The 26,695-nt window shown below is 44.1% G+C and overlaps 1 protein-coding gene across 2 annotated transcripts in view; it reads left to right on the top strand.

The window, feature by feature from the left end:
- OSBPL3 (oxysterol binding protein like 3) overlaps positions 1-26,695 on the top strand; it is a 260,883-nt gene that overhangs the window by 59,582 nt on the left and 174,606 nt on the right. Inside the window, exon 1 of one of the 2 annotated variants that reach the window (XM_082257478.1) lies at positions 17,246-17,264. The exons of the other annotated variant lie outside the window; for it this stretch is intronic. The gene's annotated coding sequence lies outside the window, so the exon portion shown is untranslated. Of the gene's footprint in view, positions 1-17,245; positions 17,265-26,695 lie in introns of those variants that run through there. 2 annotated transcript variants of the gene reach the window in all.

Here is a 26,695-nt window from a genome sequence, read left to right as displayed (position 1 = left end):
CCCCCTACTCGCGGCCGGACAGGACACCGGCGGCGTGTGAGCAGGGAGCCGGGAGCCGCAATGAGGAAGGGGACTGAAGGACTCCTAGGTAGCGGGCTCGCGGTCCGGGCAGAAAAGCATTGCGCGGGCCGCCATTTAGTGACCGCCGCTGACATTGTTCAGCACAAATTTATTCGGCCTTTTTACTTATTCGAACACCGAAAGTGCTATTTTTTCTATTTTCGGCCGAATAATGTTCGGCCGCCGAACATTCGGTGCATCCCTACTTATGTGTATTATTGGTGCTTGCTCTTAAAGCGGTAGTATACTCCAAAAAAAAAAACCCTGCAAGACAAAGGCATAATGAGCTAGTATGCATCGCATACTAGCTCATTATGAAATACTTACCTTAAAACGAAGCCCCGACACGGACCCCCGGACACCGCTGTGGGAGCGGACATGATCCCTCGGCGTCTCTTCCGGGTTCGGCAGCTCCGGCGCTGTGAGTGGCCGGAGCCGCGATGACGCATGCGCGCAGGGTTTTAACTTTCCGGCAACTTCCCGGCAAGGAACTCTGAAGTTCCGCCGGACCTTCAGTGTGCTTGCGCCGCTAGCGTCAGCGGCTGCATGCAGTGCAAATATCTCCTAAACCGTATAGGTTTAGGAGATATTAATTGTACCTACAGGTAAGCCTTATTATAGGATTACCTGTAGGTAAAAGTAACAAAAATCGGTATACTACCGCTTTAAACACTTGGCCACCGAAATGTTTTATTCCCTTCATGACCAGGGCATTTTTTGCTATTCCGCACTGAGCTAATTCAACTGGCAATTGCTTGGCCATGTGCCACTGTATGCAAATGAATTCTATATCATTTTTTTCACACAAATAGAGCTTTCTTTTGGTGGTACTGATTTTTTTAATTTTTTTTTTATTTGTTGCTACATAAACGAAAAAATGCTGTTCTGTTTTAAAATTTTGTAAATTAATCTTTCTTCATAAATTTAGGCCAAAATGTATTTTACTACATTTCTTTGGAAAACATAACCCAAAATAGTTAATATTATTTAGTCTATAGGAAAGCTAGAGTCTACAAATGATGGTGTATATATATTTGAAAAATGATCAATCCTGATGACAGCTTATCTCATTTATCGAGGCCTGAAAATGCCAGGACAGTACAAATTTTCCCAAAATGACCCCTTTTTGGAAAATAGACAGTTGTAATTTTTTGCCATGATTTTTTTTAAAAATTAAACTAAATAAAATTAGTTTTTTTCTAACTTATTTATTTTTTTAACAAACTGTGGTCGATACAGTACAGGGGCATCATATGACTGGCATGGTGGGGAACAAGGATGATACTGGCTGGAGACAGTGTATATAAAAAATAAATAAATACATTTAAGTAAATAAATATATATAATTATTATTATTTTTTTTTTACATACTTTCATCAGAGTAGCTCAGGTCATCATAGTGACTCTGTACTACTCTTGTGGGGTGGGGGCAGGGATTTAAATTTTTGACACTGTTTTTGCCATGCGCAATTTCCTGCTGTATTACAAGACGCAGGCCCTGTCTGCACCACCATGCTTGACAGAAATCAGTTTAAAGGTCAATGTGGGTGGCTCAAGCGGAAGTTCTCCTCTCCCCCTCCCTCCCTGCAATCTTCTGGGACATGTCACGGATCGTAGAAGATTGCCCGGCTATTGACGACACGCAGCGCAACTCGCACATGCGCAGTACACACCCAGCTATGAAGCCGCAAGCTGTCACAGCGGGGTGCCCACACTAGTGATGCCGGGAGAACCAAGGGAGAGAACCGAGGCTTCGGGCAGCCGTATCCCTGGACCGTGGGACAGGTGAGTGTGTGTTTATTAAAGGTCAGCAGCTACACTTTTTGTGTAACACCTTTGACACCAATTACAGCCACAAGTCTTTTTGAGTATGATGCTACAAGCTTGGCACACCTTTTCTTTGGGCAGTTTCTCTTATTCTTCTTTGCAGGACCTCTTAAGCTCCATCAGGTTGGATGAGGAGTGTCGGTGCACAGCCATTTTCAGATCTCTCCAGAGATGTTCAATCAGGTTCAAGTCTGGGCTCTGGCTGGGCCACTCAAGGACAATCATAGAGTTGCCCCGTAGCCATTCTTTTATTATCTTGGCTGTGTGCTTAGGGTCATTGTCCTGTTTGATGATAAACCTTTGCCCCAGTCTGAGGTCCAGAGTGCTCTGGAGCAGGTTTTCATCAAGGATGTCTCTGTACTTTGCTGCATTAATCTTTCCCTTGAGCCTGACTAGTCTCCCTCTTCCTGCCGCTGGAAAACATCCCCATAGCATGATACTGCCACCACCATGCTTCACTGTAGGGATGATATTGGCCAGGTGATAAGTGGTGCCTGGTTTCCTCCCAGACATGATGTTTGCCATTCAGTTCAAAGAGTTCAATCTTTCATCAGACCAGAGAATTTTGTTTCTCATAGTCTGAGAGTCCTTCAGGTGCCTTTTGGCAAACTTCAGGCGAGCGTTCATGTGCCTTTTTACTGAGGAGTGGTTTCCGTCTGGCCACTCTACCATCTCTACCACTCAGGCCTGATTAGTGGAGTGCTGCAGAGATGGTTGTTTTTCTGGTAGGTTCTCCTTTCTCCACAAAGAAATGCTGGAGCTTTGTCAGAGTGACTTTTTTCGGGTTTTTGGTCACCTTCCTGACTAAGGCCCTTCTTCCCCGATTGCTCAGTTTGGCAGGATGGTTCCAAACTTCCTTCATTTTTTGGTTATGGAGGCCACTGTGCTCATTGGGAGCTTTAATGCTGCAGAAATGTTTCTGTAACCTTCCCCAGATCTGTGCCTTGATATAATTCTGTCTAGGAGGTTTACAGACAATACCTTGATTTGTGCTCTGACATGCATTGGTAACTGTGGGACCTTATATAGACAGGTGTGTGCCTTTCCAAATTATGTCCAATCAACTGAATTTACAACAGGTGGACTCCAATCAAGTTGTAGAAACATCTCAAGGGTCCTTTTACACTGGCTTTCCGCCCGGCGGACTCCGTTATGCTCAGCGGGGATTGATCCGCCGATCTCTCCTGAGCAGGCGGATGACAGGTCTGTCTTCACTTAGGCAGGCCATAGACGATTCGAATTACGTACGATTTATCGTTCGATAAACGAAAGCGGCACTCGTGCACATCATCGAGTGTACCATCAATGTGAGCCGAAAATCGTACGACAAAACACTATTTTTTGTGCCTTTTAACCACATCTCTACCGGACACACTCCCTACTGTTCTGTGTTTTGTTAGGCGAAATCATACAACTCCCCCACTAATGATACGAAATTCGGCCGATTTTCGCAAAAAAACCCAACATGTTGGACATGTGAATTTTTGCTGTCGTACGAAAATCGAACGTTTTACATACCACACTAACGATACGAAAATCTTTCGATAACACTGCCATTTACGATTTTCGAACGAAATTCGAATCGTCTATGGCCTGCCTTACTTTGCAGAGACAGACCTGTTAGATCCCCGCTCTCCTTAATGGGAAATTGGATAAAAACAGACCGCCTGTCTGTTTTCATCTGATCCGATCCGATCCTCCAGACGGATGGAAGATAGGGTTTCCATCATTCTGGATTTCACGGACAGGGTCGGATCGGATACCAGTGGGTGTCAGCGAAGATGTCACCGCTGACATCCGCTGCTCCATAGGGGGGCATGGAGCATCCGATCAGGTCCGCCTGAAAAACTGACAGGCAGACCTGATTGGAAAGCCCGGGTGAAAGGGCCCAAGGATGATCAGTGGAAACAAGATGTACCTGAACTTAATTTTGAGTGTCATGGCAAAGGCTGTGAATACTTATGTACATTCGTTTTTTTATTTTTATAAATTTGCGAAGATTTCAAACAAACTTCTTTCACGTTGTCATTATGGAGAATTGTTTGTAGAATTTTGAGGAAAATAATTAATCCATTTTGGAATAAGGCTGTAACATAATTAAATGTGGAAAAAGTGAAGCGCTGTGAATACTTTCCGGATACACTGTATGTTATAGATGTGAATTGATAATTATAGTATTTTGAAAAAAAAGTTTTGTTTTTGGCCAGAACCTTTTGTAAGGGATTACACTGAGCAGCTATCAGTCTCTGCTAAGAATGTGCAAGCAGCATGCCATACTTTACAAACCTTGTTATGGTATATAACTGATTGGAGCCTGTTCAGTAAAAGGATGAAATAAAAGCGCCATCAGAAGCCATTTTGTATAGGTCTGCCATCAGTAAAGTGAATTTTAGTTGGTTGCTGTGGAACAGTTTACACTCAGCACCTTGTAATCAAGAAAGCGTTAATTTGATCTAATGACTCATTGGGTAGCTAAGCGATTCAGTGCAGGTGCTGATCTCCTGAATAACAAGACTTTGACGCCGATCTTTCACCTCTTTTAAGCTGACAGAACAAGAACAAAAAACTCTTCTTCATTACTCAGCATGCGTTGCATTATTTAAGTGCTGTATGACCAGTGACAGTGTTTTTCTGGGTGTAATTAAATTGTAGGCTGCAGACAGATGGTGTCCAGCTTCACACAGAATAAACATGGGGTCAGTGATTAATCTGACCTTCCACTCTGACCCCATTTTGTGATATGTGTCTAGCTCTGATTTACATATACATTCCCTGATAGATTAAAAGAGTACCTGTCTAAAAATGCCTGGAAATTCACATTGCTGGCAGGGCCAAGTGTATTTTGTTATAAAGAGCTGACATATTTCACAGCCCTTTAACCACTTGCCTACGGGGCAATTTTACCCTTCCTGCCCAGGCCAATTTTCAGCTTTCAGCGCTCTCACGCTTTGAATGACAATTGCGCACTGATAGGCTGCACTGATGATAACTGATAGGCGGCACTTATGGGCACTGATGGGTGGCACTGCGAGGTGGCACTGCTGGGCACTGAGAGGCGGCACTGATGGGCGGCACTGACTGGCGGCACTGATGGGCACTGAGAGGCGGCACTGATGGACACTGATGGGTGGCACTGATGGACACTGACGGGTGGCACTGTTGGGCGGCACTGATGAGCACTGATGGGCAGCACCATCAGTGCCCACACTCAGTGCCCATAGTGCTGCTAGTCAGTGCCCATCAGTGCCTAGATGAGCAGGCACTGATGGGCACTGACTGGCAGCACTATGGGCACTGATTGTGGGCACTGATGGTGGGCACTGTGGGCAGTTATGGCATTTTTTCCCCTCTTATGTAATCAGGGCACTGGTGATCAGTACCCTGATTACATTCCTCTGTGTCCCCTTACCGCTGATCGGCTCTCTTCTGTCTCTGTCCTCTACACAGTCTCTGTGTGAGGAAGGAGAGCTGGCGATGAGAGATGATCTCATATGTTTACATATGAGATCATCTCTCATTGCATGGTCCAATCATGTGGTAAATGGCCGCTGTGATTAGCCATTCACCACGCCTTTAAGGCTCCAGTAACCGTAAGTGATGTCATGACATCACTTCCGGGTTACTACATTGGAGACCCAATCAGAGCCAATTCCAGCTTTGTTCAGGTCTTCGGCCAGCTGGCGGATGTGCCAGCTGGTCGCTCAGGCCTCCGGGTGGGATGGGAGACCTGGGCAGAGCTGCGGAAGGCGGCAGGAGGGGCTGCCCCCTCCTGCTGCTTGTAATAACAACTGAGTGGCTGATTAACTGCATCAGTTGCTATTACAAAAAAAAGCTGACCGTTGGCTCTTAAAAACGGTACCTGGGTGATGCCTGTAGCTGCAGGCATCGCTCTGGTACAACCAATTGAAGCAATACTTGAAGCAATATGTGCCATATCGGCAAGTATGTGACCGATACCGATACTTCAAAAAAGTGAATATTGGCCCCACTGATAATCGGTCGATCCCTAGTGTAGACCAGTGTCTGGTGTTTCTGCTGAAAAAAACTCTACAAAAACTATTTTTTTTTTCTGCTCTAGACGCTGAAGCTCAAAAAATGCTAATAGTACAAAGTAGTGTGCATGGACACATGGAATAACACTATTTATCTTCTAGGAGCAGAATAAAAATGCTAATAGCTTCTAGGAGCTTAAAAAAAAACACTAATGTGCATGGAGCCCAAGGAGCTTACACTCTGCCTACACATTTACGAAACTATGATGTTGATATCAATGTTGGTGGAAGCTGGATGATGTACTTGACATACCAAGAATTATTCATAACTTTTGGTAGGGCCAATGGATCATCAGTCTGTTGCTGCTGCTCCTCCATTAAGCTAACCATATACAGCTCAAAATGAAGGCTGATTTGTGCTGAACCAGACAAAATTCTAGGCGTTTTACCCTACAAGCACCATCCATCTCCGCTCCAAAGAAGTTAATTCAAAAATCAACTGAGAAAGGTGAAAGATTATTGGCTGAACAGTGATATACTTACATCTGACAGATGGACTAGTTTGAAAAATGTCAGTCAGCAGCTGTGGGTGCCCTGGGGGGGGGGACCCCTTTTACATGAGACAAGGCAGATGACAGGTCCAAGTCTGCTCAGTTTCTGCAGAGTGGACATGTACAGAGCCTGCTCTGCTCTATGGGCAGCCAGGCGTAAATGAACTCTGCTGTCCATTTACACCCTACGCTCCAATCTGACCTGACTAGACAGAGGAGGACAGATCCCCTTCAGGTTGGAGGTAGGTAGGTGTAAACGGACTAGAATGAACCATCCATGAATGGACCATCCGATCAGGTCCACCTGAAAAACCTACAGAATGACCTGATCGGATATCCTGAGGTTTAGGCTTAATTAGTATTGTGTGTGTGTGTATATGTGTATATATATATATATATATATATATATATATATATATATATATATATATATATATATATATATATAGGCTATCCCCGGGTTACAAACATCCGACTTACAAACGACTCCTGCTTACAAACAGAGGTAGATTACAGGAAGTGAGAGGAAATCTCCCCCTAGGAAGGGAAATTCCCTCCTGGAAGAGTTCTCATTGGAAAAAGATGTCTCCACTGAAGGTTTATCACTAATCCTTGTTTCCTCAACAACCCAACATTTTCAAAATCCAATTGTCATAGGGACAGAAAGTGAGGTGAGATCTTCTGAACAGGGGTACGGATAGCAAAACAAATGTTACAGTGGTGTTTAACCCTTCCCTATGATATCCAAAAAACTTAAAAATCATTTTTTTGGCTGGAGCTACACTTAAAAAATGTACCTGTTCCGATTTACAAACAAATTCGACTTAAGAACAAACCTACAGCCCCTATCTTGTTTGTAACCCGGGGACCTGTATGTAGTTCCTTCCATACCCATCGCTGGGAGTGCTGGCGAGGTATGGAGTCCATCCTGGCTCCTACTGTAGCACAAGGAAGAGGAGCCTCACATCTGCGTGATCCTATTGTAGTAGCAAGAGTGGCAACCTCAGCCTGGTCTCCAACCAGGCCACGCCCCCAACATGTTTCACTCCGCCCCCTGGAGCTTAGTCATGGGGACCATTAGTTGATCACAGCCTGGGGGCAGGTTACCTAGTTAATTAACGTAAAGGTAAAGTGTATATAATGAATTTCTATGCTCCCTTTTGGCCTGCTAAATACTGTATGTACCTTTTTGAAAGTGTATTTTTTTTTTTTTTTACAAACTTTTTATTTTGGATAAAATGGTGGTGCAAAAGAACATTGTATATCGACAAGCATGGTATTACAAATAGATTATTATCAGGGTACAAAAGATAGGATATATAGTCTAATAACAGAATCATTGCAGTTGTCAGATAAAAATAGAAGAAATATTTAGTGGTTGGTGTCATAGTATATTGTATATTTCTAACGGCATCTTTACTCAGTAAAGTAATTTAATGAGGCAAAGGATCAACATCTTATCAAACTTGTTATTATCTGAATTAAAATGGTTGGAATAGAATTTCCGCAGTGTACTGCTATCAACCAGTGTATAGCAACACTTATTGTATGCACTAGCCTCATATGAGGGATGGATAGGTTTGTAATGCAAGAGAATGGATGACAATTAGATAAATTAAGAGTAATTGGAGTACCAGAAATAGTGGAAGCAAATGTTTCTAATTGATGCCAAATGTTGGCTATCTTTCCACATTCCTAGAAGAGGTGTGTGAAGGAACCTGGAGAATCGCATCCTCTAAAGCAGCCTTTCTCAACCTTTTCAACACAGAGGAACTCTTGAAATAAACTTCTGGTCTCAGGGAACCCCTGCTAAAACTTAAAAATCTACAACTCATTACACATTAGTGTGACAGTCAATGGGAAGAATGCTCCTTAAGCCCCGTACACACGAGTAGAAATTTGGCCGGGAAATTTCGTCCAACGACCGATCTGCGGATTTTTGGATTGTTAGTATGGTGCTTCCGACAACCGACTCCGACTTTTCGGCTGAAAAAATCCTGGTGTGCAGGCTATATAATTTTTGTCGACCGTCAAAACACGGCCGATTTTCGTCTCATTAGTACAGATTTCAATGGGGAAAAAATCTTATGAGCAAGACTAGGCATGCTCAGAGATGAAAGAACACAAAGAAAGCAATCCAACACGACATCACTTCTGAAGTAGAATTCTGTCATGCGGGAAAATTTGTGTGCAGTCTAGGCACATTCTAACCAACAGACACCACTCTGGACAAAAGACGGACGACCGGTCTGCGGAAATTCGTTGCGTGTGTACGAGGCTTTACTCTTGTCATCATTAGCAATAATTACCCCCTTACAGATGGATAACTTTCCAATGACGCCATTGTTCCTTTTAGCTGAGAGGCAGAAATTGCCCATTGCTCAAGGAACCCCTAGCAACCTCAGGAGGAACCCTAGTTAAGAAACCCTGGTCTAAAGCATAGCCAATGAATTGAGGCGAAAAATAGCATGTAACTTGGCTGGAGTTAGGTACCATCTTGTAATGAGTTTTGTAGCGGTTTTGCGTATTGTAAGAGATAAATGCATTTTCTAAGGTTAATGATGTTATCATCCCAGTCTTCTGGTGAGAGGGAGATATTGCATTCAGATTCCAATTCGAGCATGTATGGCAGTTTTTCAAATGAGTCAGTATTTGCTAGGTTATTATATATCTCTGAGATCAAACCTTTCCCTCTTGGGTTTTGTGAACATATTTTTTCATAAAAGTTGGGGGGATTTATGTTTGAGGTCTGGTAGTGAGTGGTGTAAAAGTGTCTGATTTGACGGAATCTACAGAATTCATTGCGAGGGATGTCATATATTGTTTGTAGGTACGAAAATGAGGTGAATGTTACGTTTTCTATAAAGTTATAAAGTGAAGTTAGATTCCTGGAAATCCAAGTGGTAAAGATATCTTTTATATGTAGGACAGGTAGAAATGTCAGGTCACCCAAGTATGTGGCATTCGGTGGTGTTTCCCTGAAATTAGAAAGTGCATTTTGGTATCTGTCCAATAAAGTGCAAAAAAACCCCAAAAAAACATCTTTTGATATTGCCAGAAAAAAATTGTGAGCTGATAATTTCTCAAAAGCTCTGTCTGTGCTCAAGGAGGAGTTACAAAGAACACAGCCCATCTCCTCATCTTCATAATGCATCAGAAATGAAGTAGACATTGCTGACAACACAAAATCAACCGATATTTTTTTTTCTACTTTCAGTGTGTTTAAAGTGATAAAGCATGGGGGTATGTGTATGTATTGAAGTTATATACGAAACACCTTTTTTTTTTTTTTATTTTAAAGTGGATATAAACCCCATTCATGAAATCTATCTACAAATATCTGTAGTGTTTACTTATCTCTCTCCAAAGCCCTAAGTCCCCTGTCTTTCTGCTGCACCGTTCCTCTGTTATCAGCATAATAACTTCTGACAAGCTCTCTGACACAGGAGATAAAAGCAGCTGGAAATTTGTGTCGGGGAGGTAACTTAGAGACAGATAAGCAGAGAGCTTGTCTATTCACAGCACAGCTCTGCAAGTTTCTTCATTCCCCTGCCTATGTGGAGTGGGGTTGTGTGCCTTTCTTCCAAGCAGCTCACTCACAATTTATGCCCAGACTCCCCACTGCTGAAACGGGAAGAACAATTTGTAACACGATGTGCACTTTCTAAAGAATATAGAAAGCTGAAGACAGCAGATATACATGCAAAACTTGTGTAGGGAGATTTGTCTTATCTCTGTGTATCATCTGAGGCTGTTCATGTCACTGGGTATATGTGAGGGCTGCAGCCAGTGATTGATACATTTTCCAGCATTTTCTTTTTGACAGAAGTTGATTAAGCAGTCAGCTTATGAGTAGTCCGCATACTAATCAAAATTCATCTGGTCCCTGCTGGATTTCAATCAGTGTTTGGCCAGCTATACAGATTTTTTTTTTGCCAAGCTGAATGAAGGAAATCTAACATATTCCACTCTTATCGGCACATATAGACAAAACTTCCGTTGCGATTATTGTATTCTGATAGCCGCCACCCATGGCTGTCAGCATACCCAAGCTGTGCCTGTATCTGATTGGATGCTTTTTCATTTTCGGCTTCCAATTTTCCCCTGGCTCCTTCAACAAAAGTTGATTGTTCAGTTGACTTTTCTTGAGCTGGATGGTGCCGACAGGGGTACTCAGTTTGAATATTGACCCATTCAGCATGAATTTGAGCCATAAATGGCAGCCCTTAATTTAAGTCACCAGGCTGTATAATACAACTCTGTAAATTTCAGCAGTGGCTGAAAAACACAAATTGTTTAGCAGGTAAAGCAGCTTCCATATACAGTATGTATGGATTCCATCTGTGCTGTTCTTCTTTTCTTGTCCCTTGTGATAAGTGGATGTGCGTCTCTCTTTTGCGTCTGTACTGTCATTGGTGAGGGCTGACACCAAGCAGATGGTTTGGGAGCAAAACATGCTATAGACATATGTTGGAATCAACTGCTGAGCTACAAGTATTTTGTAGATTTTGTGCTGTAGCAAACAGTAGCTCTGGATAAAAAAGATTGATGTGCAATTGCTAAATGGTCCAGACTTGCATTATGAGGACATTCATTGAAAAAGTTGTGTTTAACTTTTGAAGGTTATCAAAATCCAAAAATTGCATATATTGTAGCTTACCAGTCCTTGAAGGTAGTGGCTGCATGTGATGATGATGCTGCATTTTGTGATTAGCAATTTGAATGCAGGGGGTTGTTAGCACAATACCAGAATCTTTTCTGTAACAGAATCTGTTCCGATGCAGCTGGGAGCTGGAGGTGCCGCTGTTCCAGAAGCTGCTCAAGAGGGAATTGACAGAAGTAATAAAGTCTGAGAACACTTGTTTATTGAAGGGGACTTCTGACAAATATTAAGGCTTTAAAATTGAATTATCGATGTGTCAAAAGTAGAGCTTTAAAAAAGAAGTACAGCTAAAGCTTGTTTGGCTGTACTTCTGTGGATCACAGGAGTGCAGTGACCCATTTTCAGCAGACAGCGGGCTGAAGACCGCTGTCAGGTGACATCACAGAGCGGGTCAAGGCTGGGGAAAGATCGCAACAATGAAGTAGAGATCCGTCCACGTGCCTGGACTGGCCCCAGGCTCAGCCTCAGCGAGTTGGCCGCTCCCACCCTCTCCACAGCCCAGTGCTCCAGTGGGGGGGATCAGAGCAGACAGCAGTGACCGAGGGTCACCAGCTCTCTGCTCAGGGAGCCCTGAGAATGAAGCTACCGACAGTGTTGGATCACTGAAGAATTCTCAGTCTTAGAGCTGGCGGGAGACAGATTCTGCATCCACCTAGGTAAGTATGATTCTGAAAAAAAAATATAAAAATCCATACTTCTCTTTTAAGGTATGATGAATAGACGACTATCGAAAGGGAATAACAAAGACACTATAAGACCCCTTTTACACCAGTGGACTCCGGCAACAGATCCGCCCGCTCAGCAGGGAATCTGTCCTCTGATGTCCACTAAGACGGCAGATGACAGGTCTGTGTCCACTCCACTTATGCAGATCAGACCCAGACACAGCCTGCTGTTCTCTATGGGGTGGTGGGATGGAAACAGACTGGCTGGCTGGTCATCCGATCTGATCTGCCAGACGGATGGGGAATCGATCCCTATCTGTCTGTTTTTAGCGGACTGGATCGGATGTCTGCGGGCTTCAATGGACACATGTATGTTGACATCGGCTGCTCTGTAGAGAGCAATGGATGGTCCAATTGGGTCCACCTGAAAAACTGACAGGGAGACCCGATCAGTCTGTCAGTTTGAAAGGGGCCTAAGGTGTCCTACATTACTATATCTGCAAGTAGAGCGGTTTGTGGAAGGACATTCGGTTTGAATTGTTTCAGGGGTGATTTTCTGACTTTGCTGATTATTAGGTCACTCCTTACATTGTACAGCCCTCTCACCCCCTTGTCCCCGCTGTACTTACCTCTGTGGGTGATGAGCTTTCAGCGCTCTGGGGATTTGAAATTCCTGCTTTTTTCCCTCTTCTTCCTGCAGTGCTTCTGGGATGGACCAGAGCAATTCTGATTGGTCAGAGGCAGCACAGAGTGTCACTCTAAGTTCCGGTTCACACTACCGCGGCACGACTTCGGGGGCGACCTGTGAAGGCGCGTGCACCGCGACTTCGGCACGGACTTCATATAATGAATGTCAATGCAAGTCGCTCTGATGTCGCCCCGAAGTAGTACAGGAACTACTTTCTAAATCGAAGCGACTTGAGTCGCTCCTATTAGAACGGTTCCCGTAGCACTGCATGGACCGCGACTTGTCAGGCTGACCAGTCGCCTGACAAGTCGCGGTAGTGTGAATGGGCACTTATTCAATCTGGAAGCACTGCAGAGCGAAGAGAGAGGGGCGATTTCAAATACACAGACTTCTACACTGGCTGCATGGGCATCGACCGCTCATCACCCACAGAGGTAAGTACAGCAGGGACCGGAGTAGGGTGGGTGGGGTGTATGGTATTGGTTCGCCTTTTCATTTTTTCTGAAAAGGTACTAACCCTTTAAATGAAACCTGTCCTGTCACAAAACATTTACCGAACCCTTCAGGCCCAGGTGCCTATGATAAGGGGACCTACGTTGTACTGTGACTTGCCCCAAGTGTAGTGTTTATCAGTCTGGTCTCCAGGTTTGAGCCAGAATCAAATGCTGATTTCTGGGTTCATGGAGCTGACAGTTTAAGATCAGGCACATTTCGTTTCTGCCTTTTGAGGGATATATAGTATAATGTATTGGAGCTAAGGGCTAATTTCCACCACCAGTGTGCATTTCTGCACAGCCACTAATGTTTGCGGTGAAGGTTCAGTGCAATGCGTTTGCACTGTTTACCTTTTTTTTTTCTTCCTTTTTTTGTAACTTTATTGAAATGTCACAAAATGATATTTCATTTATCTTCCTTTATTTTTATGCAGCGCAGTGATGTTTGCTGCAAAAAATTATCCATGCCCTTCTCTTTTTCAGCACACACCAGTGCAGCGTGCTGGTGTGAACTGAACTAATGGAACATGAGGCAAATTGCTGTATCTATGCATTGGGACTGTGATGGGCAAAGCTGTCTAGTGCAGCCCAAAGCATGTGGTCCATGAATTGGACCCTAAAGCCCCTTTCACATGGGCGTTCCGATCAGATCCGCCTGTCAGTTTTTAAGGCAGACCTGATTGAACACTCCATGCACCTCTATGGAGCAGCGCATGTCAGCGGTGACATGTCCGCTGACACCCGCTGCTATCCGATCCGTGTAATCCAGACGAATGGAAACCCTGTTTTCCAACCGTCTGGAGGATCGGATCGGATAAAAATGGACAGGCGGTTCGTTTTCATCTGATCTCCCATAGAAGAGAACGTGGATCTGACAGGTCTATCTCTGCAAAATAAGCGAAGACTGAGTCGCCGTGTGAAAGGACCCTAAATGTTGGTGCAACAAAGTTCTCACTATTGCAGAAAGTTTCAGTGAACACAACTTTGTTTATAATCTATTTATCGGTATATGTTATTACAAGCAATGCTCCAATCAGATAATGCGTTATCATTTAGACCACTTTCACACAGGTACTGTCTATAGACAATCGGGCAGGAAATGCATGAACAGAATCTGAGTAGAGCAGGACAGATAGCACTTTGTGCCATAATGCCTGTTCAGTTTTTTTTCTGTATTTTAACTTCACTTTCTGTAACCTTGTGGGATCTATGGGCAGCTGGATGTAAATAGATTTGTGTCCATTTACATCAGACTATCTCAGATTCATCATGTATAGGTCTGGAAAAATCTAGAAGGATGCAGAACTTTTCCTTTTTTTAGGACCTGGAAGGACGCATGTTCATTTACATCTTCTTGCCCCTAGACCACATGTATCAAACACAAAGCCCATGGGCGAATCCACCAACCCCCCCCCCCCCCCCCCAGGCAATTTCATGTCGTCCTCGCACCTCTCCTAGAGCTGCAGTAGAGCTCCTGCTCTCCTTTAGGCCTCCTCCAGACCCTGCACTTTCTGCTTCCCAGCTCCGCCCCCAGCTTCTTCCCAGCAGCAACATAAGGTAAGGGGGTGCACTTTGATGTAAGGGAGGGTAGGGGGAACTCTTGACATCTGATATAAGGGCGGTGGGATACTCTGGACATCTAGTATTACTGATACAGCCGACCCTTTAAGGGCAACCATAATGCTGATGTGGCCCTTGTTGAAGTTGAGTTTGACACCCCTGCCCTAGACTAACATGAAGTTACCGATTAAAGTTGAACTAAGGGAAAAAATTAAATTTTTTTTTGTTTTTGCAGAAGAGACATGCAATGGCTCCTCTTCAATAAAATACACCCCCCTGTTCACAAAACCCTGTAGAATGTACACGGATCTACACATGTACAGCTCAGTATACATTCTGAGTCACTCACTATGGCCAGGATGACTGCACTTCTGCAGGTGAAGACTGACAACTGGAAGAAGCTGCAGACAATACTGTATGTTGGCTCAAGCAAAGGACCTTGCAGGTGTCGGACCATTGGAACAGATAGAGATGCACCAAAATTTCGGCTGCCGAAACATATTGGCTGAACATGGTGTTTTCAGCAGTTTGCCGATAAAGAAAAAAGGTGCTGATAATGGAGATTTTTACGTGATTTTACTGTGCTTGTGGTGTGTTTTCCATAGATCATGACTCAAAAACTGCATCAAGAACATAACACAGGTTTCAGTTTTCGGCAAAGTGCATCCTGCATTTTCGGTTTCAGCACCAAATATTCCATTCGGTGCACCTTTAGGAACAGAGGTATTCTTTTGTGCCTTTAGTTCTGCTTTAAGATCCAGTTCACATCACATGCAGTCCAGTGCATTTTTTTCTGCATCAAAAATGCATGGAAAGTAGGTTATATGGTTTTTAACGGCATAGTTCACAACAGTGCAGCCAATTCCAGCGCGTTCCAGTTCTGTAAAAAAATTAGAACCTGCTGAATTTTAACTGTACTGGAAAATGCATAAAAAATGCACTGAAAAGCATCAAAAACGCACCGGACCCCCAGTACTGTGGAAAAAGAAACCGGAAAGAAGAAGAAAAAAAAATCTGGAATGCATCCGGGAACACTTAAAAAACACACTGGAATGCATTAAAAACGTGCATGCAGAAACACATCTGGAACAGATCTGGAGTGTGTTTTTGTAGTATGAACCAACCCTAAGCTCGCCTAAAAAACTGACCAGAAGACCTGATCGTACCTATGAGAAAAGGGCCTTAGTCCCTTCTGCGTGTGTTTTACCACTTGGTACTGAATGCATGCAAATATACAGCCCCTTGGCGGCCGGGCCTTGGCGGCGTGGCCACATATTTGCGTGCAATAGCACTGATAATGCTGTGCCAAGCGCGTGCTCCTTGCGCACTCCAGACACGGTTACCAGCGGCTCATGGAAAGGTTTCCGATCATGTGACCACCGTGACAGCCAATCACGATGGTCACGTGGCCATAAGCACCGCCTTCTGGCATAGCAAATCCATTAAAGCAGGCATGTCCAACCTGCGGCCCGGAACCGCAGGCAATGCGGCCCACTGCCCCCTGACAATTTTTTTGCTGGGGAGGAAGGAAGTCGAGTCGGGGGCACGGCCACAGAGGCAGCCTTGGAGGGGATCATCCACTAGTTGTGTTAAATTAGTGCTGAGGGGGGGTGCGGTAGCACGGGAAGGGCGCGGCGGCATTTTATTACTTATATACCTTAACCTTAAATATTTATACCTTAACCTTAAATACTTTATATGCGGCCCAAGAAAATGTCTCTACACTCAATGTGGCCCAGAGAAGCCAAAAGGTTGGACACCCATGCATTAAAGGGCCGGTGTTCCGTGAGAATTACCTACCCGTGAGAAAAACCTACCCTCGTCACTTCCGGTTGCACGGCACTGTATGTTATTCGGCGTTTACATTAAAACAGCTGTGCTGCAATACGACTGATCTCCACTCCTGTCCCTGTCACTTCCCTAATCTCGGCTAGTCAATATAAAAGCGGCAGCGGGTGTATGAGAACATAAATCACGGAGCCGAGACCCGCTTTTATATTTACTAGCCAAGATCAGGGGAGTGACAGGGACAGGAGCGGAGATGACTTATATTGCAGCACACTTGTTTTAATGTAAGCGTGGCGTGGGTAGGTTTTTTTCACGGACACCGTGATAATTTCCTACTAGTGCGCATGCGCACTAGTCAGGTCCTCAGCTCTTTCATTACGTATCCGGGGCTGTGAGCATGCGCACTGCTGCGCTGCTCAGCTGTTCCTGGCCGGAAGTGACGAGGGTAGGTTTTTCTCACGGGGTAGGTAATTCTCACGTTACACCGGCATTAGCTGGCGTCAAGGGGTTAAGAAACACAGAAAAAAAAATGCATGTTTTGCTTGCATTGCCGTTCCTTGATAATGGCACCCTAAACACAGCAAAAAATGCATGTTTTCCGCACCAAAAAAAATGCATTAAATGTGGAAAATTGTGCAGCTGCCCAAAGCACAAAAACCTGCATATGCTCGCTGTACTTAAGCGTGCGTTCACAAAAAGCTAAATGTGAATACAGGTTTTGGAAAAAAAAATGTTTTTCGTTGTTTATTATTTTAACTGTTAGCATTTGTTATTTTGGTTATATGTCACTGTGAAAATGAAGGCAGAAATCCAGGAAGTCTTGTGTGTTGTCAATGGAATGTAAGAACATGCCTGCGGTAATACTTTACAATGTATGCGGGGTGTATACTTTTTACATTTACATGTTGCTAGGCAACAACACAGAAGTTGGTGTAGAGTCATATCCTATAGTGGCCACAGATACAGCTTACAGAAGGTGAGTTTCTGTCTTAGACGTTGCATTTAAAAAGGTTTTCTTTTTTCCTGTGCGTTTCCTGGAAAGGTTTAGACTGTCAGGGGAATGATCCGTGTTGTACTATTTATGAATTACTGTACACTCACTTTCTTTTCTAGTAAAAGAGACGTATAGGATATCAGTGTGGCAGACTCTTATGACTAAACGGCACTTTTTTTTTTTTTTCTCTAAGTAAATGTTAGCAAATATTTCTCAGTGAGAATACCGGAAGAGTTCTGTGAGTGTGGTCTTCTCTGGGTTTATGAAGTTCCTGCATAGAGCAGTGCTAGTGCTCCAAGTGCTGCATTGTACTGGATAGCATCCAATCAAACATGGATGGCTCTGACACTGACGGGTCTTGTGTGGATTCAATGTGTCTGCTCACATCCAGAGGAAAACTAACTATTCCTTAGGCTAAGTTCACATGTAGCCGTTTTGGGGCATTTTTCTGCTCTAGGATCAGCTCAAAAAACGCCCAACAAGACAAATCCTATTCATTTCAATGGCCCCTGTTCACATCTCAGCGTTTTGACGTTTTAAGCAAAACGCCCAACGCTCAAAAAAGTACATGAGCTTCTTTTTGGGCAGATTACAGGCTTTTTAATTTTTTTCCATTGGCTACTTGTCAACCTAAAAATGCCTGCACAAAAACGCCTGTAAAAACGCCTGAAAAAAGGCCCATAAAAACGCCTGACAAAACGCCTAAAAAACGCCTGTAAATAGCAATGCTAAGATGTGAACGTAGCCTAAAAACATTCAGGGCCAGTTCACACCACATGCATTCCAGTGCGTTTATTTTCGGCATCAAAAACACATAGAAAGTAGGTTATATGGTTTTCGATGGCATAGTTCACACCAGTGATTGCAGTTCCAGAAAAAAAATAGAACATGCTGCATTTTTCCAGTACTGGACTGTACTGGAATGCTGTAAAACGCATAAAAAACACACTGCAACGTACCTAAATGCACTGAAACGCACATGTCCTTATTTAAGGTTAAGAAAAAGAGGGGGAAAATGCACTGGACTGCATTAAAAATGCACTGGACTGCATCAAAAATGCACTGGACTGCATCAAAAATGTGCGTGCAGAATAGCATCTAGAACGCATCCTTTCTATAGTGTGAACTGGCCCTCTGTCCCCCCCCCAATCCTAGCTATACTGCATACCCTTAATTATAAAAGATCTGTGTACTTGCCAATTTTGAATCTGCTCCAGTCTCAGCTCCTAGATTTTACAGTGATTGTCGAGCTCTCCCTTAAAGTGTTACTAAACCCAGGACCCTGCATTCACTATATCTGGTTTCCCACAGTTTACAGAACATGGAAACGTAATTATTTTAGTAAATATAAACTGCTTAAAGTGGAGTTCCACCCATTTTTGGAACTTTAGATCTATGTAATCCCCTTTAAAATGGCTTTTACCAATGGAAACTTTTTTTTTTTTTTTTTTGCTAGTAAATACCTTAATTTCGGCTTTATTCCTCCTCTCCTCACTTCCTGGTCCGATTGGCGATGACGTCATTTGGCGATCCGCAGTGTCTGCTGGGATGTATTCTATTCCAGAAATCTCGCAGTAGCTGTATCTGTACTGAGCCGTGCCTGCCCCGCCTCCGCCCCGCCTCCACCTCGCCTCCTCTAATTGAGTTGCATTGTATGAATGTATTAAGGCTGTTCTCTGCCCCGCCTCCTCTCATTGAGTTGCATTGTATGAATGTATTAAGGCTGTTCTCTGCCCCGCCTCTGCCCCGCCTCCTCTCATTGATTTGTAAGAGGAGGCGAGGCGGGGCGGAGGCGGGGCAGGCACGGCTCAGTACAGATACAGCTACTCCGAGATTTCTGGAATTGAATACATCCCAGCAGACACTGCGGATCGCCGAATGACGTCATCGCCGATCGGACCAGGAAGTGAGGAGAGGAGCAATAATGCCGAAATTAAGGTATTTACTAGCAAAAAAAAAAAAAAAAAGTTTCCATTGGTAAAAGCCGTTTTAAAGGGGATTACATACAGCTATGTATTCCAACCTATTAAAAATGGGTGGAACTCCGCTTTAATACCTTTTCTCATCAGCAGTATATAGCAGTTTTATGACTTCTATCAGTGTCCGGCCAAGCACTGGTTAAAGCTTGTAAGAGGAGTTTTCATTCTCCTCTGATTGTCCTATGAGGCTGCAGGACCCCCTGACCCTCTGTCTGGACAGTGCTGATTGTCCCTGTGCTGACCACATGCACCCTCCCAAGAAAAAAAAAACCTCTCTAGCAATACACACCAAGCTGAACATTTGCAGAGGGCCCCAAGGCTCTGTAATATCAGTAGATGGATTGTGGACAGTGGAAGAAGGGAAGAATCAGAGAAGACACGATCAAACAGCCATTTTACACAATGTGGATTAACCCCTTAGATTCCACAGTGCGTTCAACAAGCATGCTTTACTGCATATACAGACTGATTTTACTGTTGTGCATTTAGTAACCACTTAAAGACCAGGCCTATTTCTGACATTTGTTGCTTGTAAGTTAAAATCAGTCTTTTTTGCTAGAAAATTACTACGAACCCCCAAAAATTGTATATATTTTTTTAGCAGAGACCCTAGAGCAGCGGTAGGGAACCTATGGCTTGCGAGCCAGACATGGCGCTTTTGATGGCTGCATCTGGCTCGCAGACAAATCTTTAATAAAGGGGGGCGTGTCCGGACGTGAGTCGCGCTGGACGTGTAATCCTAGAGCTCCGCCGCGTCTACCACTCAACCCAGTGCCATCCGCGTAGCTGTGCCAAGGAGATTTCTGCACCCATCGACGGTACTTTGTGAGCTACCCACCGCTACCCTCAGTTCGTCTCTGGGTGACCGTATTGCTACGCTACGGACCCTGCGGCCTACTTGCGGTACCGCCGCCGGCTTGTGTGCTGTGCATCTGAGGGCCTTGGCAATCACCGCCCGGTAAGGAGACCTGCCATCCGCTCCCTGTGCCCCGACAGACACGATCTCCTTCCCCTCGGAGACCCGGGGACCCGCGGGAGCTGCCTCTCGCATCCAGTTCTAAGGTCTTCAGCCGCCAGCCGCCATTTTCTCAGGGCCTATACTCACCTCCATCACTTGCAGGCCTGCAGGCGCTTCACCACTCCGGCCTCATTGCATGCATGCCTGCTCTGCTCTCTTCCCAACCGGACTCCAGGCACTTTCACGCGGCTCCATCTACTCAATATATAGCTGCGGCCCATGAATATGAATATTAAATAAAGGTTCCCGACCCCTGAAATATAGTGTATGGCTCTCATGGAATTACATTTGAAAATATGTGATTTTCATGGCTCTCTTAGCCTAAAAGGTTCCCGACCCCTGGCCTAGAGAATATAATGGCAGTTGTTGCAATATTTTATGTCGCATGGTATTTCCGCAGCAGTCTAATTTTTGGAAAAAATACACCTCACTAAATAAAAAAAAAAAAAAAAACGAAACCGCAAAGTTTGCCCAGTTTTGTATACTGTGAAAGGTGATGTTACGCCGAGTAAATAGATCCCTAACATGTCACGCTTTAAAATTGCACGGTGACAAATTACAGTACTTAAAAATCTTGATAGACAATGTTTTAAAAACCTTTAATGGTTACCTGTTTAGAGTTACAGAGGTCGTCTTTTGCTAACATTATTGCTCCCGCTCTAAAGATCACATCGATACTGCACATATGTGATTTGAACACTGTTTACATTTGTGAGCGCAACGTAAGCACGTGGGGACGGGGGCGCTAACTGATTAATCGTCCCCTCATGGTAATGCCGTTGAAATTACTTCAGCCGCGTTGCCGCAATTACATCTACCGCCACTAGATGGCAGTAGTGTAATTCCTCCTCTCCTCTATGACCGAGGCTGGCGCTGTCCGCAGCACTGGCCTCAGTCGATGAGAGAGAGAGAGAGGCAGCAGCACAGGCCTGGAGGAGGTGGACGGAGCCAGACGGACGCCAGTGTGCCTGGGCAGGCCACACACCACCACCAGCAGCAGCCAGGCAGCACTGCAGCAGGTGCCAAAAAAAAAAAAAAAAAACTCAGTCACAGACAGTCAAGACAGGAGGACTCAAGACTCAGACCCCCACAGTGCGCCACACCACCACCAGCCACCACCACCTACCCACCCTATACACCCACTGACCCCTATATACACCTACTGAATGTTGTGCTTCTTCTTGAGCCACTCCTTTGTTGCCTTGGCAGTTTTGGGCCATTGTCATGCTGGATGACCCATCTTCAGTGTTCTGGCTGAGGGAAAAAGGTTCTCCTCCAATATTTTGCAATACATTGCCTGCCCATTAGCCCTTCAACGCGACAAAGTTGGTCTGTACCTTTAGCAGAGAAACCACCCCAAAGCATAATTGTTCCATCCTGCTTGACTGTAGGGATGGTGTTCTTAGGGTCAGTCAGCATTTTTCTTCCTCCAAACACGGCGAGTTGAGTTAATGCCAAAGAGCTCAATTTTGGCCTCATCTGACCACAGCACTTTCTCCCAATCCTTCTCTGAATCATTTTAGATGTTCATTGGCAAAATTCAGACAGGCTTGTACATGTGCCTTCTTGAGGAGGGGGACCTTGTGGGTGCTGCAGGATTTCGAAACATGGCAAAATATTGTGGTACCATTGAGATAAATTCCAAGCTCCTCCAGTGTAGTTCTGGGCTGATCCCTCACTTTTCTCATGGAGCTCCGAGACCGAGAGCAATTGATGGTTATTTTTTATTAATTCCATTTGTGAATAATCGCTCCAGTATTTGTCTCCTCATCAAGTTTCTTGCTGATGGTTCTGTAGCCCATTCCAGCCTTGTGCAGGTCTACAATCTTGTCCCTGACATCTTTTGACAGCTCTTTGGTCTTGAATAGAAGAAAGTGATTCTGTGAACAGGTGTCTTTTATACACATAACGAGTTGTTAGGAGCACCTTATGGGATAGTAGACAGGATTTTTTTTAAAACTCTAAACTTATCTATAAGCGCCCATTCACACTGGCGCGACACGACTTGCTGGGCGGTGCACAGCGTGCACCGCGACCTCGGCGCGACTTGCACAGACTTCATTTAACTGATCATTTAAATGCAAGTCGCCTCCAGGTCGCCCCAAAGTAGTACAGGGCCCTTTTTCTAAGTCGGAGCGACTTGTGTCGCTCCTATTAGAACGGGTCCTGTGCTAATCTATGGCAGGCGACCCACCGCGACTTGTCAGGCGACCAAGTCGCCTGACAAGTCGCGCTAGTGTGAATGGGGTCTAAAGGATGACACTGCACACATAGCTGTTGGATTAAAAAAGGCCACGGCCGTTTATTATAATAGTTTAAATAAACAGTTAAACTTTTTCAAACATTTCAAGCAATGAAAATAAACCCGGCCACTACGGCCCAGGTTTAACAATAAATAATAATCAATAAATTATCCATACCAGAATTATATACCATACCATACACAGATAAAATTATTGTCCCCCTTTGCTTACTGACAAAGGTGACCCTACAAATAATATACTGGCCGCGACAAAACAAAGGGAGGGGGGAGGGGAACCGCACGATCCGGGATGATGAGGTGGTCTGAGGATCCAGTCACCTGAGAGCCCCCCTTAAATAGGGCTGGAACAGACTCAGAAGGCGGGAAAATTACCAGAACTAACCAGGTACCTCAACTAATTTCCCCAGCTACACGTTAGGCTTACTAGGATAGGGGCTTATTTAACCAACCACCAGCTAGGGACCCTGTCTCCCCCTAGCAACAACTAATCTTCCTCACTAAGCCCGCCAAAGCTGGCTCCCTGTCCCTAAACTCATTACCTGTCACTATCCCATATAGAAAAGGGGGTTAGTGAACTGCAACTCAATTTATAACATTTGTATTATATGTTTTTTTTCTGGATATTTGGTTGATATTCTGTCTCTATCATTTAAAATAATAACAATTATTAACCCTTTTTATTTGTAAGTGGGTAAACATACAAAATTTGCAGGGGATCAAATTATTTTCCCCAATGTGTGTATTGCATAAGGGGTTTACAGAGGTGGGAGTGAAGACTGCAGGAGGTGGAGAAGGAGCAATACACATGGTCTTCCCAGTGAAGAGCTGTGCAGGGTGGCATGTCGGCACAAGTCTGACTATTGGAGGACAGGCAAGCTGTTCTCCCAGCACAGCCAGAAAAGCACTGGAATCATTGTGCTGCTTTGTCTTGCGTGGTCAATTTGAAATAGGAAAGCAAGGGGTCTCTGTTGTCTAGAGTGGTCAGTTTTTGATAGAATAGGAGAGGGATTGGCAGGAACACCAGGGATTTCAAACTAAGGAAGCACTACAAAGAGAACAGGACACTTTCTAACACAAGTAAATGGTATAACAAACACATCAGGAATATAAAATGCTGTGAGGTAACAAACACTTAAAGAGGTTGTAAACTTCCGATTTTTTTTTTTAAAAAAAAGAACACCCGAAAGAAAAACGCATAATGAGCTAGTGTGCATCGCATACTAGCTCATTATGAAATACTTACCTAAGAACGAAGCCCCCGCAGTGCCGACCGCTTACCTGTCCATGGGCGACATGTTCTGTCACCCTTCTTCCGGGTTTGCGGCATCCGGCCATCTGATTGGCTGGAGCCGCGATGACGTCACTCCCGCGCATGCGTGCGGGAGCTGACGGTAACGGCACCGGGCTCTGAAGGAACGGCACGAGCGGCCGTAACTTCAGAGCGAATGCGCCAGTGATGTCACTGGCTGCATGCAAAGTAAATATCTCCTAAACGGTACATGTTAAGGAGATATTTACAGTACCTATAGGTAAGCCTTAAAATAGGCTTACCTATAGGTACAAGTTGTAGAGGACGGTTTACTTCCTCTTTAAAAGCATCTACTAAAAACAATGTTTACTTAATTTTTTATTATTCAAGCAAATCCATCCATCTATCCATGTCTCCATGCTTGAGTTTGCTAAGAAATCACTTTGCAAAACTCCCCCTAGCATATGTGGCCATGACCATCTTGAGTAGGGGAAGATGATTGACATAGCATTTCCTTCCTGAAATCCATCTGCCCTTATCTCAGGCACCCAGACAGGAGGGTGGGCTTAGCTGAATAAACCCCTCCTACCCTCCCGAAGATTCCTGGGATGAACAACATAATTTGCCCTGGCCTGGAAATCAGGAAGTAAGTGAAGAAATGTAAAAAAAAAAAAAAATATATATATATATATATATATATATATATATATATATATATATATATATATATATATTTAAACAAGTAAATATGATATACTTTCCGATCTATTTGCGATTGCTGGCAGCATGAGGATTAAAAATAGTCAATGTTTGCTACATGTTACATTGTATTTGGAACAGATGATTGGTGAGGAAATGTATCAGTCTGAAGCACCACATAAAAGCCTACTAAGGAATACTGTGCAGAGTATGATTTTTACCTTGCATCCAGTACATCTTTTGTTTTCGCTAATGGTGCCGCTTAATTGTGCAGACCATTCTACAAGAATTGAAGGCATAAGATTTGTCGAGTGGAGATTGTGGGTTTCACCGTCATCTGTTTTACTATCCATGTTTTCTTATTGGCTTCCATACAGCTAATAGTGTTCCAATTGTGTCTGGCGTAGAGTGATTAGGATTTTGCGTTGATTAACCACTTGCCGGCCGCAAGTAAATATACTGCGGCAAGTCGGCTCTATTGCGCGAAACAACGTACCTGTACGTCTTTTTTTGTGCAAAAGCCAGTGGAGGCACGTGTACTGATTGGACAGAGTGGGAGCCAATTAGTGGGTCTGGAGGACGTGATGTCCGCCGACCACACGCAATTGCTTCCCAGAGAGACAGAATGGAGCTCTGCTGATGTTAACAAAGGCAGACCGTCATTCTGTCAGAGTTGAACACAGTGATCTTGTGTTTCTGCTACTTAGTGAGTCCATCCCCCACACAGTTAGAAAGCATCCCCTAAGGCAGTGATGGCGAACCTTGGCACCCCAGATGTTTTGGAACTACATTTCCCATGATGCTCAACTACACTGCAGAGTGCATGAGCATCATGGGAAATGTAGTTCAAAAACATCTGGGGTGCCTAGGTTCGCCATCACTGCCCTAGGGACACACTTACCCTGTTGATCGGCCCTGGTGTTAACCCCTTCCCTGCCAGTGTCAGTACAGTAACAGTGCAAATTTTTAGCACTGATTACTGTAGTAATGTCACTGGTCCCCCCAAAAGTGTCAGTTACGTGTCCGATCTGTCCGATGCAATGTCGCAGTCCCGCTAAAAAACGCTGATCGCTATCATTACAAGTAAAAAAAAATATATATATATAATAAATAAAAATGCCATATATCTATCCCCTAGTTCAGTGATGGCAAACCTTGACACCCCAGATGTTTTGGAACTACATTTCCCATGATGCTCAACTACATGAGCATCATGGGGAATGTAGTTCCAAACATCTGGGGTGGCAAGGTTAGCCATCACTGCCCTAATTTGTAGCTAACTTTTGCGCAAAGCAATCAATATACACTTATTGAGATTTTTTTTACCAAAAATATGTAGCAGAATACATATTGGCCTAAAATGATGAAAACATTTTGATTTTACATTTTTTTTTTTTTTTTTTATTGGCTGTGTTTTATAGCAGAAAGTAAAAAAAATATACATATTTTTTTATTATTTTTTCAAAATTGTCGCTCTTTTTTTTTTGTTTAGATCGCAAAAAATAAAAACCGCAGAGGTGATCAAATATCACCAAAAGAAAGCTATTTATGGGGAAAAAAGGACACCAATTTGGCCTGGTCATTAAGGTGGTAAAACCTTCCATTCCAGAAGTGGTAATGGTTTATGAAAATAAATACAAAGAATTAAAATGCATACTTGTGACGCTGTCTATGGAAGCCACAATGGGTCTATTGGGAGGGCATTGTAGATCCTTATGCACCCTGGGTAGGTGATAGAAATAAGGAGTGTTGTAAAATTCTTTCCGGGTCTTTTGGGCGTTTTAGATATGTCTTAGGCTACGTTCACATGTGGGCGTAGCAGATCGCGGGCAGAATCACCGCGATTCTGCCCGCGATCCGAAAATCATTGCAAATTGCGGGACGCCTGTGCGATGCCCGTGATTTGCAATGACACCTCAAACGCTGTGCGATGTTGCCACGATTTCCGCCTGCCGAATCGCGGTAACATCGTGCAAACAGAATCGCGGGACACATGATGCCCAAGAAAGGTACAAGAGCTTCTTTTGTGCGTCATGTGTCTCGCGATTCTGTTTGCACGATGTTACCGCGATTCGGCCATATGTGAACGTAGCCTTAGAGTCCGAAAGGAGTTCAAGGGCTTCGGCAATGTACTCTGTTCTATCCTGGAGGACAATGCCCCCTCCCTTATCTGTTGGTTTTATGAATAAATATGAGTTTTGGGTG

The sequence above is a fragment of the Pelophylax lessonae genome (genome assembly GCF_965119305.1).
Source record: "Pelophylax lessonae genome assembly, chromosome: 5".
Classification (NCBI taxonomy): Eukaryota; Metazoa; Chordata; class Amphibia; order Anura; family Ranidae; genus Pelophylax; species Pelophylax lessonae.
The sequence above is the reverse complement of the archived record's forward strand: the minus strand, read 5'-3'. Positions and strand labels throughout refer to the sequence as shown.